This window comes from Octopus sinensis, linkage group LG14, assembly GCF_006345805.1.
Source record: "Octopus sinensis linkage group LG14, ASM634580v1, whole genome shotgun sequence".
Lineage (NCBI taxonomy): Eukaryota > Metazoa > Mollusca > Cephalopoda > Octopoda > Octopodidae > Octopus > Octopus sinensis.
The window spans coordinates 16,359,852-16,371,556 of NC_043010.1; the positions used below are offsets into that span (position 1 = coordinate 16,359,852).

An 11,705-nucleotide genomic window follows, 5' to 3' on the forward strand; every position below is an offset into this window, starting at 1 on the left:
AACAATATCCCTTCCAAAAATGATAGTATTTTAAAGTATTGAAAAAAATCAACTTGATTATGACTGGACGATAACAGTTGACTGAAAGTAGCCACCATCACCTTCCAGCATTGGCCTGAAGACAGCCCCAGAATCTGGTTCATGTGTCCTTTACTGTGTCCCTGGGAAGATCTTGCAACCTGTCTTTGATGGTGGCCACCAGCAGCTCAGCCTTGGTGCTGCAGGCAGAGCAAGTTGGTGGCTTTCTCAACCTTGCCACATACATAATAATAATACATGGTATTAGAACCAGGCAAGTTTGGACGCCAGAAATTGGGTTTGGTGCAGTTGTAGAAATTCCCCTAACAACCACTTCTGACTCTTTTTAGAGGTATGGCTAGGAGCTGACTCCTGTTGTCACACATGTGGCCTTCCAACAGCAACTCTCTCTAGCCAGGGTTTGACCACTCTCCAACAGCTTCACATGGCCATCTGAATTAAGCCAAAGATCTTCTTCCAAGATGTGGAGGTGGTGGCATGATGTCACCCCCACTGGAAATATACCCAAAGACCATCTCCTTCTTGCTTGGACACAGTTTTGTAGTCTCCATTGCAGCTGCCCATTCTTTGTCTTACACCCTTTACAATGTTCACAGAGCATTGAGCAGCAGTCATGATGTTAGCATTTTGATACCTGGCATAAATTGTCATGACACAGGTAACTCTTTCCCAATATTCACATGACTTCCAGTCCTCCTTGTTGGTCAACTTTTTCTTGACTACAGCTTTAGTCTTTAGGCTCCCCAACGCTTCTGACTTTTCCTATATATCAAGCTGTTCCTTAGAAAACGGGTCATAAAAAACCATACAATTAGCAGGAATGCCTTGTGTGTGGTGTGTGATAATTGCTTCATCTTGACAGATAATAGCTGTCCAATCAATACACACACACACCACACCCCATCACACAACACAATCACTCCATTGATAAGCCCTTAAATGACTTTTAAGACAAGCCGTTGACTGACAGCGCTTAAAACACAAGCGATAGATATTATACAAGTTTCCTCTATATCGTTGCCCTTTGGAATCTGATTCTGAAGGAATTTTTTTATGAACTAGCATATGTCTTTTAAGTCCAGATATTGTCTTACAAGCTTTTTGACATATGACACAAGTCGTGAGAGGTGGTTGGTGTCCATGATCATTCCCTATCTGGGCATTACGATTTTCATGTGAGCTCATGTGGCTCACATATCCTGCTTTTGACAACAGAACACGATCGTATATAATTCACATCCAATGTTCATTGTTGATTTCAGTCCCAATCGTTCCTTTGTGACAGGCCCTTTTAAGTTCAGAGTGCTGAATCATCTTTTCCTCCCAGGCATTGCAACCAGTCCTAACAGCACCTTTCCACTTGCTCCGATCTAGAGCATCATTTTCCAAATCACTTTTGTTCATATCTAGTTTCTTCAGATTTTCCTTCACACAGTCTTTATACCTTTTCCTTGGCTTGTGTGGCGGTCGCTTACCAGAGTTGAGCTCACCATAAAAAAGTCGCTTGAGCAAACACTTGTCTTTCATTCTAATAACATGTCCAGTCCATCTAATTTGAGCCAAGACAACATGTTGTTCAACTGAGCTGCAATGTGCAAAACTTCTGTGTCTGGTATGAAACATTCCTACTTGACTCCTAAGATATGTCTGAGGCATTTTTGATGAAATCTTTCCAGCATTTTCATATGACGCTTGTAAGGGGTCCATGTCTCACTTGAATAAAGATGTGCAGACAGTACACACGCTTTATAGACACTGATTTTTGTCTGCAGGGAAATACTTTTATCCGTCCATACTTGCTTTTCGAGCTTTCCAAATGCAACACTTCCCTCACCTATTCGATATCTCTGCATCAAGACCACCCTTCCTTGACAGTGTGCTTATTAGGTAAACAAAGGTGTCAACGACTTCTAACCTTGTTCCATTCACAAAAATGTTTGGTTCAGAATATGTTTGTCCTGGCACAGGAGTAAACATTACTTTGGTTTTCCCAAGACTAATTGTGAGTCTGAAATGTACACATGCAGTGGAAAATCTGTCCATTAAATGTTGCATATCCCCCCCCCCATTCTGAGTGTGCCAACAAATCAGCATAAAGTAATTTTCTAACAAGTATTTTGAAAGTCTTAAACCAGATGTGACCAGACGTCTAAAATCTGATTCCGATTCCTCTGTAGCAATCCTTGAAAGCAGACCAATGCAATGCAGCAAAATAGAGAAAAGGGTAGGGGCAGGAATATCTCCCTGTTTGACACCATTGTCCACCAAAAATTCATGAGATAGCTCACCTTTAAAGACTACCTGAGCTTTCATGTTTCTGTATAGTTCCTTAAAGATGCTCACAAACGGCATTGGGCAACCAAGTTTACACAAAACAATCCACAGTGCCTCCCTGTTTGCCATGTCAAATACCTTCGTTAAATCTATGAATATCTGGAATAGTGGCATTTGTTCCTCTAAACATTTCTCTTGAACCTGCCTCACAGAAAACATCATGTCCATTGTTCCTCACTCAGGACTGAAGCCACTCTGTTCTTCAGGAATCACATGTAAACACACATTCTCAACAAGACGATCCAACATGATCCTTGAAAGTATCTTCCCAGTATGTGCCAGAAAAGTTATCCCTCTAGAATTACCACACACTGCTTTCGGGCCCTTACCCTTGTATAGAGAGATTAGAATGCCATTTATCCAATCTTGTGGCACAGAAGATTCATTCCAAACTCAAATTGTCAGGTTATGAATTTCAGATGAAATGTGATCCCCACCTGCTTTCAGAATTCAACTGGAATACCATCCAATCCAAGAGCTTTACCTGATCTCAGATTTACTTCTTCAATGGAAGGGGTATTGTTCATGTATTGCACTATCTCTCTCTGCGGAATGTTGTTTATGGTCTCCGTATTCACTACAGATGGATTGTGGAAAAGATCTGCAAAGTGTTCTCTTAATCTAGTCATTATTCCAGGAGGATCTTTAATACATTCATCTCCATCTTTCAACTTCAAGGGAACAAAGGATGATGAAGATTGCAGTGCAAAAGCTTGCTGCAATAAACTATAGAAACTTTTAATGTCTTTCCTGTCATAGGCCACCTGTACTTCCTCAAACAAATTTCTCCACTGAGTGTCTTTAAGCCTCCTGAGTTCCTTTTGCAAGTCTGCTTTCTGAGACTTGTACAACTTTTCTAGTTGCACATTGTTCTTTACGTTTGGGTCAAGAAGCTTTTCATGAGTGGACCACTTTGTTGCTAAAAGCTCATTTATCACTGTATCATTGGAATCAAACCAGTCTCAGTGTTGTCTCCTCTTAAAACCTAACACCTCTGAACCCATTTTATATATTCAATCCCGAAAAGATTGCCATGACTCTTCAAAATGAACATTGCTGCATCTCTTTTCTGAAATAACTACAAAACTGCTCTACATCAATTTTCTTTGGTACTCGTACACCTGCACTACGAATTTTCTTGTGGATCCTGAACTTGAACTTGGCCCTAACCATTTTGTGATCAGTATCACAATCAGAACCTTGTAATACTCTGAGACTGTACAAATCTTTTAAGTCAGCTTTCCATGATAATATAAAGTCAATCATGTGACCTTGCTTCGATCTTGGGTGAATCCAGATAACTTTAAGCTTCATCTTATGATGAAAGAAAGTCTTCTCAACAACCAGCCCTAGCTCAGAGTACATTTGCAGCAGATGCAGCCCATTGTTGCTCACCTTTCCTATTCCATAATGGTCAAGTACATTCCAAGCACCATAGTCTCAACCAACTCATGCATCAAAGTCACCAAGCACAACCAACTTCTCATTGAAAGTGACTGACAGAATACTTCTAAGCTCTGCATAAAATGCACGGATATTTTCCTCACTAGCATAAATAGAGAAAACAGTTACAAAATGTCCACAAGAAAAAGGGATCTGGGGTTTCATTATGCATTTATTTATGCTTTGTGGTTGTTCTAGGTCCTTCAGTAAATCACTTCTGATTGCAAACCCAACACCACCTTCCCTTTTCTCTCCCTTTGGATTTCCAACCCAGAATAATGGGAAACCATTACTTTTTCGACAAGATGATCTTCATCTGAACATCTCATTTCAGAAAGAATTGCAATGTCAACATCAAGACACCTCAGCTCCTTAGTTACTAAGAGCTGTTCTTCTTCCGGGCCTATTTCTCAATCTAAAATGGTTCTCAAATGCCAGCAGGCCAGGTTAAGAGAAACCTTATTCCTTGCATTCTTGTTAATCATTGTTTGTATCAATTCTTTGTTCATTCCTGCTAAATTGAACCACCGTTAACCACAGTAAACCAACCAGCAGAGAAAGGACAGACAATATTTAGTGCACCTTCCCAGTATATTCCAGGTGAGCAGTGTTCGCCTTAAAAGTGCTGATCAGGATTCTCCACCAAAAACAGTTCCTGTCCACGAAAACATGTTAGCAATGCTAAGAAACCTTCCAGCTTATGTGCAGATTTGTAACTGTATGCTTCCAACCAGTCAAGTCTCCATACATTGCCTCGCTTCTATCACCATGGGACTTTGGAAAAGTGGTGATTGTATGATGATGGTGTTTTGTCGAGGACATCTGTACTTCATTGGATTTCAGTGACAAACGCTTGTACAACACTTCTGCCATTCCCTGAGTCAAAATGGTAGATTCCAGTGACAAGCAAAGCAAGATGACTAGTACTAAGTTGACTGCAAGTTTTATATCGGAGTTTTATACCTTCTCCTAGGCTTTTCCTCAAATGGAGACTGCAAGCCAGCAGTGGTAAGTCAATTTGAATTCAGAGCTTTATTCTCCTGTACAGGTTGTCCTAATCACAGCTTCATTTCAAAACAGGATCCCAGTCTGACCCTATCAAACAGTCATGGCTTTGATAGTACAACCAATTCAGGGGACCATCATTACCATGACCTGGTTTTATGTCAGTGTGTCCTTCTCCCAGAAAAGTTGCCTTCACCATGGCTAATGGCCCTCATCTGCCCCCACACACATGTAGAAAAAATTGATACATATGTACACATTTTAAAAAATATATATAAAATTTTTAAATTTTTACAATTTAAAAATGTTTCTTTTAAATAAAAATAAAAAAGATATAGAAATATATAAAAGATATATAGATATATATATCTTTTTCTTTTTCCATATATATAAATGCATGCGTATGTGTGTGTGTATAGACATATCAATTTAAATACACAACTGAAAGAGCTACGAGGGGCGTTCAATAAGTAATGCCCCTGACCCACTTCCCATAGCAGTAGAGCAACGAAACTTGGCACAGTTATTAGTCTTTTTCTACATAGGAACCACTCAGAGTTACACATTTCTCCCATCATTTAATGCAACTCTGGAGACCGTTTTTGTAGAAGACCTCAGCTTGGTCCTCCAACTACGATGTGACTTCAAAAATCAAGGCTGCATCATCTGGGAAATGCTTTCCTTTCAAAAACAACTTCATGGCTGGGAAGAGGTGAAAATCAGAGGGTGCAGGGTCAGGAGAGTAGGGGGATGGGGGAGGAGTTAATAGCCATAACGCCTGTGGCTTCTGATCTGGCGACACGCGAGTTGTAGACCAGAGCGTTGTCCTGCAGGAGGAGGATGCCTTTGCTGATCTGCCCCGCCTCTTGATTTTGATAGCTTCTCTTAATTTCCTCAAAAGTGAAGCATAATAGGCTCCTGTAATTGTGGTACCCTTTGCCAGGAAATCTGTCATCACTACTCCGTCCTTGTCCCAGAAGACTGTGAGCATGACCTTGCCAGCGGAGGGCTGCACCCTTGCCTTCTTTGGAGGAGGTGAGTCACGGTGCTTCCACTGGCATTGACTGGGCATTTGGTCTCTGGATCATAGTGATGGACCCAGGTTTCATCCTGTGTAATCAGTCTTTGAAAAATTTTGACTCATCTTCTTGGCACTGTTGTTGTTATATATATATAATGTATTGAGTATTAAAGGAAGTAGTGAGTACTTAGTATGAAAGATTAAGAAAGTGAGAGAGACTGAAAAAACGTGTTAACGATACGAGATACTTTATTAGACTGCTGTTGTTGTACAAGGTATTTGTTGTGGCGGGAAACTTACTGAATGTCCTTGTATCAAGGGAGACAATGGGCAACGTTGATTGTTCATGTTTGTTGTGATGATTACATAACATCTTCCCTTTTTATTTATTTATTTATTTATTTTTTTTTTTTATCTGTATCTACAGGGAATAATTATTCATCATCCACTTTTTGTGGTTTTATTATTTTGTAGTGTTGAATTCTGTAGTTGTGCTGTTTTTGTTTTTTCATGCGTGTTTGTTGACTTTGGAAATATATTTTCATAATCTAATTCTTCTGTTATGCGAACGTGTTCATTTGTTTTAAGAATATGTTGTCTATTTCGTTTGACTGTATTACCTTCCTCTGTTATTACTAAGTATGAACGAGGTAGCTCTAGTTTTTTAATTATTTTGCCCCTTCTAAACCAATTGTTGTTAAACTTAATTCTAACCGTGTCGTGTGGTTTTAACTCTGGGAGTTCTGTTGTAATGTTTGATTTCTTCTTTTCGTGAGGCCTGATACCAATTTTGTCGTGTAATATGTTTGGGAGATTTGTTCGCAATGTTCTATCATTATTTGATTTGCAGGGGATGGTGCACCATTTTGTAATTTAGTCGTGCGTAATGCTAAGAGTGCTAACTGAGGTTCTTCGCCACTTTTGAATGCCTTTTTTAGCGTCTTTTTTATTGTCTGTATATTTCTCTCAACCATGCCATTCGCTTGATGATAATGGGGGGCTTGTCTTCGTGTGATGAAAATGCCAATTTTTGCAAATTTTTGAATTCAGCCGAATTGAATTCTGGACCATTGTCACTTACAACTGTTTGCGGAATTCCGAATTTCGCAAAAGTTTCTTTTAATTTTTTGATTACGGTTTTTGACTGGCAATCATTTACTTCGTGTAGATCAAAAAATCTTGTTGTATAGTCAATAATTGTGACATACGAATTTCCAGACAGGTGAAATACGTCTGTACCCACTTTGGTCCATGGTGTAGTAGGTATTTCATGATTTATTAGTGGTTCGGCTGCTTGTTGATTTTTGTAGTCAATGCAGTATGAGCATGTGTTAATCATGTCTTTGATTTGAGCGTTAATGCCGGGCCAGTATATACATTCCTTCGCTCTCTCTATGCATTTTTCGATACCCATGTGTCCGGTATGTATTTCCTGTAGAGCTTCTCTACGTAATGACTTAGGTACAATTATTCTTGAACCTTTTAGAACGAGACCATTGACGATTGATATTTCATCACGAACGGAGACGAATGGTTTGATGTTTATTGGTATTTTGCTTTTGGGGGCCATTCTGTTCTTGTATATGTGATGAGTGTCTGTAGTGACGGGTGTCTGCAGTGGCTTCTTTATACTCGTTTAATTTAGTGTCGGTTATGGGTAATTTTTTATTACTGCATGTATGTGCGATTTCATATCTTTGTCTGATACTTCTGGAGTATTTTGCTCAAGGTATGCACGTGATAGGGTATCTGCAACAATTGATTCTTTACCAGGTATGTGGTTTAGGTCAAAATCATATCTTTGTAATGTTAGTAGAAATCTTTGGATTCGGGGGCATTAGTGATCGATTTTTTGAATATTTGCTTCAACGGTTTATGGTCATTTTCGATTCTGAAATGAGTTCCGTATATAAACTGATGAAATTTCTTGCATGCGAAAACTATACTGAGAGCTTCGCTCTCTATCAGACAGTAGTTTTGTTCCGCTTGAGTTGTTGCACGAGATGCAAACGAAACAGGTAGCCATCTTTCGTTGTGTTTTTCTGCTCAAGTATCGCTCCGAGCCCATGCTTACTAGCATCTGTAGTTATTTTTATTGGTAGATCTGGATTATAAAATTGTAGCACTGGTTTTTCTGGTAATCATTTCTTTTAGCTTTTTTATGCTTCGATTTGTGGTTTGTCGAATGACCATAACGTGTCACTCTGTAGAAGCTGGCGTAATGGTGCTGTAACTTCGGAGTAATTAGATAAAAATTTACATAGGTAATTTGTCATACCTAGGAATCTTTGTAATTCTTTTTTACTTGTTGGCAGTGGCATGTGAATGATTGCTTGTACTTTGGTTGGATCTTGTTTTATCCCTTCGCTGGTTAATAGATGCCCAAGGTACTTGATTTGTGATTCATAGAAGATACACTTTGATTTATTTAACTTTAATCCGTGCTTTCGGATTCGATCGAAAACTTGTTGTAGTCTATTTGTGTGTTCTTCTAAAGTGCTGGACCAGATTATGATGTCATCCTGTGAATTTCTTGCTCCTTCTATGCCCTCTATTATTTTTGCAATTCTTTTTGGAAAACTTCACTGGCGCTGTGAATTCCAAAGGGTAGTCGTGTGAAGCGATACCTTCCAAAAGGTGTGTTGAACGTTAACAGATGGAGCTTTCTTCGTCAACTGGAATTTGCCAGTATCCATTAGATGCATCGAGTTTTGAAAAATATTTAGGGTTATGCATTTGTGCAAAAATGTCCTCCGCTGTAGGGAGTTTGAAATGTTGCCTTTTTATGGCTTTGTTTAGATTCTTGGGGTCTAAACAGAGTCGGAGTTTTCCGTTGGCTTTTTCAACGATGACTAGGGAATTTACCCAGTCTGTAGGTTCACTAACAGGTTTTATGATACCTAATTCTGTCATTCTTTTTAATTCTTTGTTGAGTTTTTCTTTTATAGAAAAAGGAACCGATCTTGGTGGATGAATTACAGGAGTTATTTGTGGATCCACTGTGATATGATGTGTTATTGACAAAGTGCCGATTTCTCCGAAACAGTCTTCATATTTTTCTAATATGTCGTTTGTGTTCGACGAATTTATTTTTGAAATTCTCTGAATCGGGTTCAGATCTTTAGCTGTCTTTGCATCTATAACTGCGTGCGAGTTTGTTTTTGCAACAATGAATTTTATTTGCTTTGATAATTCTTTGTATTAATGACTGCTGTGCATTTTCCTAGCACTTTTATAGCTGTGTTATTGTAAGCTGATAATCGAGTTGAGGTTTTTGCAGTTGTGGTTTTGGAATTATATTTTTATTCTCTGAATGGCAGTACGGTTACGTCTGCTCCAGTATCAATTTTGAATGTTACATTCGAGTTGTTCACTTTTAGTTCGACCGTCCAAATGTCTTTTGAAGTCTTGAATTTTCGATTTTGTGCACGCGGGAATTATTTGCAGTGATCATTCGAGTGCATGTGTATCGTCATCTGATTCATCGTCGGTATGTATCTCTACTTTATGTACAAATTTTCTTGATTTGCACATTTTTGCATAGTGTCCTTGTTTCTTGCATTTTTCACATGTCTTGTGAAATGCTGGGCATTTATTTCTTTTGTGATTATAACCACAATAGTGACAGTTAGTGACGTAGTGTTGACTTGGCGCTTGAAACTTCGCGGGCTTTCTGTCACTTCCGCCTTGTTCGTTTTGATGTCTGGATTGCATATGGGAGTTATTTGAGTTTTGGCGCCTTTTCTGTCGTGTTGACTATATACCCTCGAGATTTCGTTATCTCTTGTTTCGGATGTGGCATTTAGCATCCTTGATTGGAGTCGTGTTTGCTCTGCACTCTGACCTGCTTGAATTGTTTTTTGTAGGTCTAAATTTGGTTCTCTCAATAATCTTTCTCTTAATCTCATGTCTCTGATTCCACATATCAGAATATCTTTGGTGAGACTGTCTGTGAGGTTGCCGAATTCGCACTTTGTGCCTTTTGGCGCAACTCTACCACGTACTCATCGAATTTTGATGTTCCGCTTGTCCACATGTGAAGAATTTGTGTCTCAGGAAAGTTATTTTTCCTGGGTTCACAATATGCATTGAATTTTTCGATTACTGTTGAAGGTTCATTTCTTCGTCGGGTGAATCGAAATCCAGAGTGGAATGGATGTCTCGGCCTTTGGAACCGATGCAAGTTAAAAACATTGAAGTTTTTACTTTGTCTGGCTTCATGTCACTTTCTGTTGCTATCAAAAAGAGATTGAATTCTTTTTTCCACTTTTTCCATGCTGCGGCTAGATTTTCCTGATTAAAGTCTAGGTCTTTTGGATGCGGTAAATTTTCCATTTCGTCTTTGAAGTATGATTTCAACTTCTTTTTTCTTTTGGTTTCTGTATTTTGGGTTCTTTTAGTATTCTGACACCATGTTGTTGTTATATATATATAATGTATTGAGTATTAAAGGAAGTAGTGAGTACTTAGTATGAAAGATTAAGAAAGTGAGAGAGACTGAAAAAACGTGTTAACGATACGAGATACTTTATTAGACTGCCGTTGTTGTACAAGGTATTTGTTGTGGCGGGAAACTTACTGAATGTCTTTGTATCAAGGGAGACAATGGGCAACGTTGATTGTTCATGTTTGTTGTGATGATTACATAACAGGCACATCTCCAAATTCATCCTCGAGCACTCGACGCGTTCTTGCTTCTGGAAAGGTGTGAGCAACCTGGGAATCCATCTGGCAGACACCTTTTGCATATGCAAATGGTCATGATTGATAGTTTCCACAGACCCGGTACTAAACTTGACCTCATGGACTATTTGGCGAATAGTTATGCGTCGATCTTCCAAAATGGCAGCCTCAACTTGACGGACAGATGCCTCATCAATGGCAGAAGGGGACCGACCAGATCTGGGAGCTGTTTCCACAGAGATCCAACCATGTTTGAATTCACGATGCCAGCGTTTTACAAGGTCATATGATGGGGCATCATCAACATAAGTTACTTTCATTTCATCAAAAGTCTCCCGTGGTGTGCGTCCTTTCAAATACAAAAACCGGATCACTGCTCGACACTCAACAGGCTCCATTTTACACTTGACTCAGTTCAAACACCTGTATATCAAAAACCACAATTAGTTCAGAGCTGTAATTTGCCACCTAATCTATAGAGATATAAATAATTGCACATGTAAATTTTCAGCTAGATCAAACAACTGCAAGTGGGTCAGAGGCATTACTTATTGAACGCCCCTCGTACCAAAAGTATATCTAATGCTGAAAACAGAGCCTGAAAGATTGCTTTAAGACACATGGGATATTTTATAAATATGTCTGTTTAAGTATCATAATAGCATGAAACTATTTGTAGCTCTTTCGGTTGTGTATTTAAATTGATATTCATCTCTCACTGGATGGAGTACATTTTTCGTTGATTCTACCTCTATTGGATCTGTAAGCTATATATAGACATACATATATGTTTATATGTGTGTATGTATTTGTGTGTGCATAAAAATATATATTTGTGATTTGTGGGAAACTATGTATATGAGAGAGAGAGGAAGAAGAGAATTATAGGGGACAAGTCTAGACACACTGATGTGTGCCATCTGTCATTTTCTAATTAGAAATTAAATTAGTCACAGATTAAGCTGTATAAAACTGCAGATTGACTAAAAGTGCTACAGATAGATTTGATCCTTCACCTAGCAAACACCCCACCACCCCCACCCACCCCATTATCCATAACGCTGAACGACTGAAATGCCAAGCAACAGATATTATCCTTCACCTGCACCAGGATTAGTTAAATCCGTGAGGACGAGAAATGTGGATCACTTCTGTATCCTATCCTGACAACATTTTATTG

The 11,705-nt window shown here is 38.9% G+C and overlaps 1 long non-coding RNA gene across 1 annotated transcript; it reads right to left on the reverse strand.

The window, feature by feature from the left end:
• Positions 1-2,632: 2,632 nt before the first annotated feature.
• On the reverse strand, positions 2,633-10,919 carry LOC118765899. Its single transcript, XR_005001813.1, has 3 exons — positions 10,908-10,919; positions 3,645-3,648; positions 2,633-2,765 (listed from the first exon to the last, which is right to left on the reverse strand). It is a non-coding gene; the product is annotated as an uncharacterized LOC118765899 (long non-coding RNA).
• Positions 10,920-11,705: the final 786 nt, after the last annotated feature.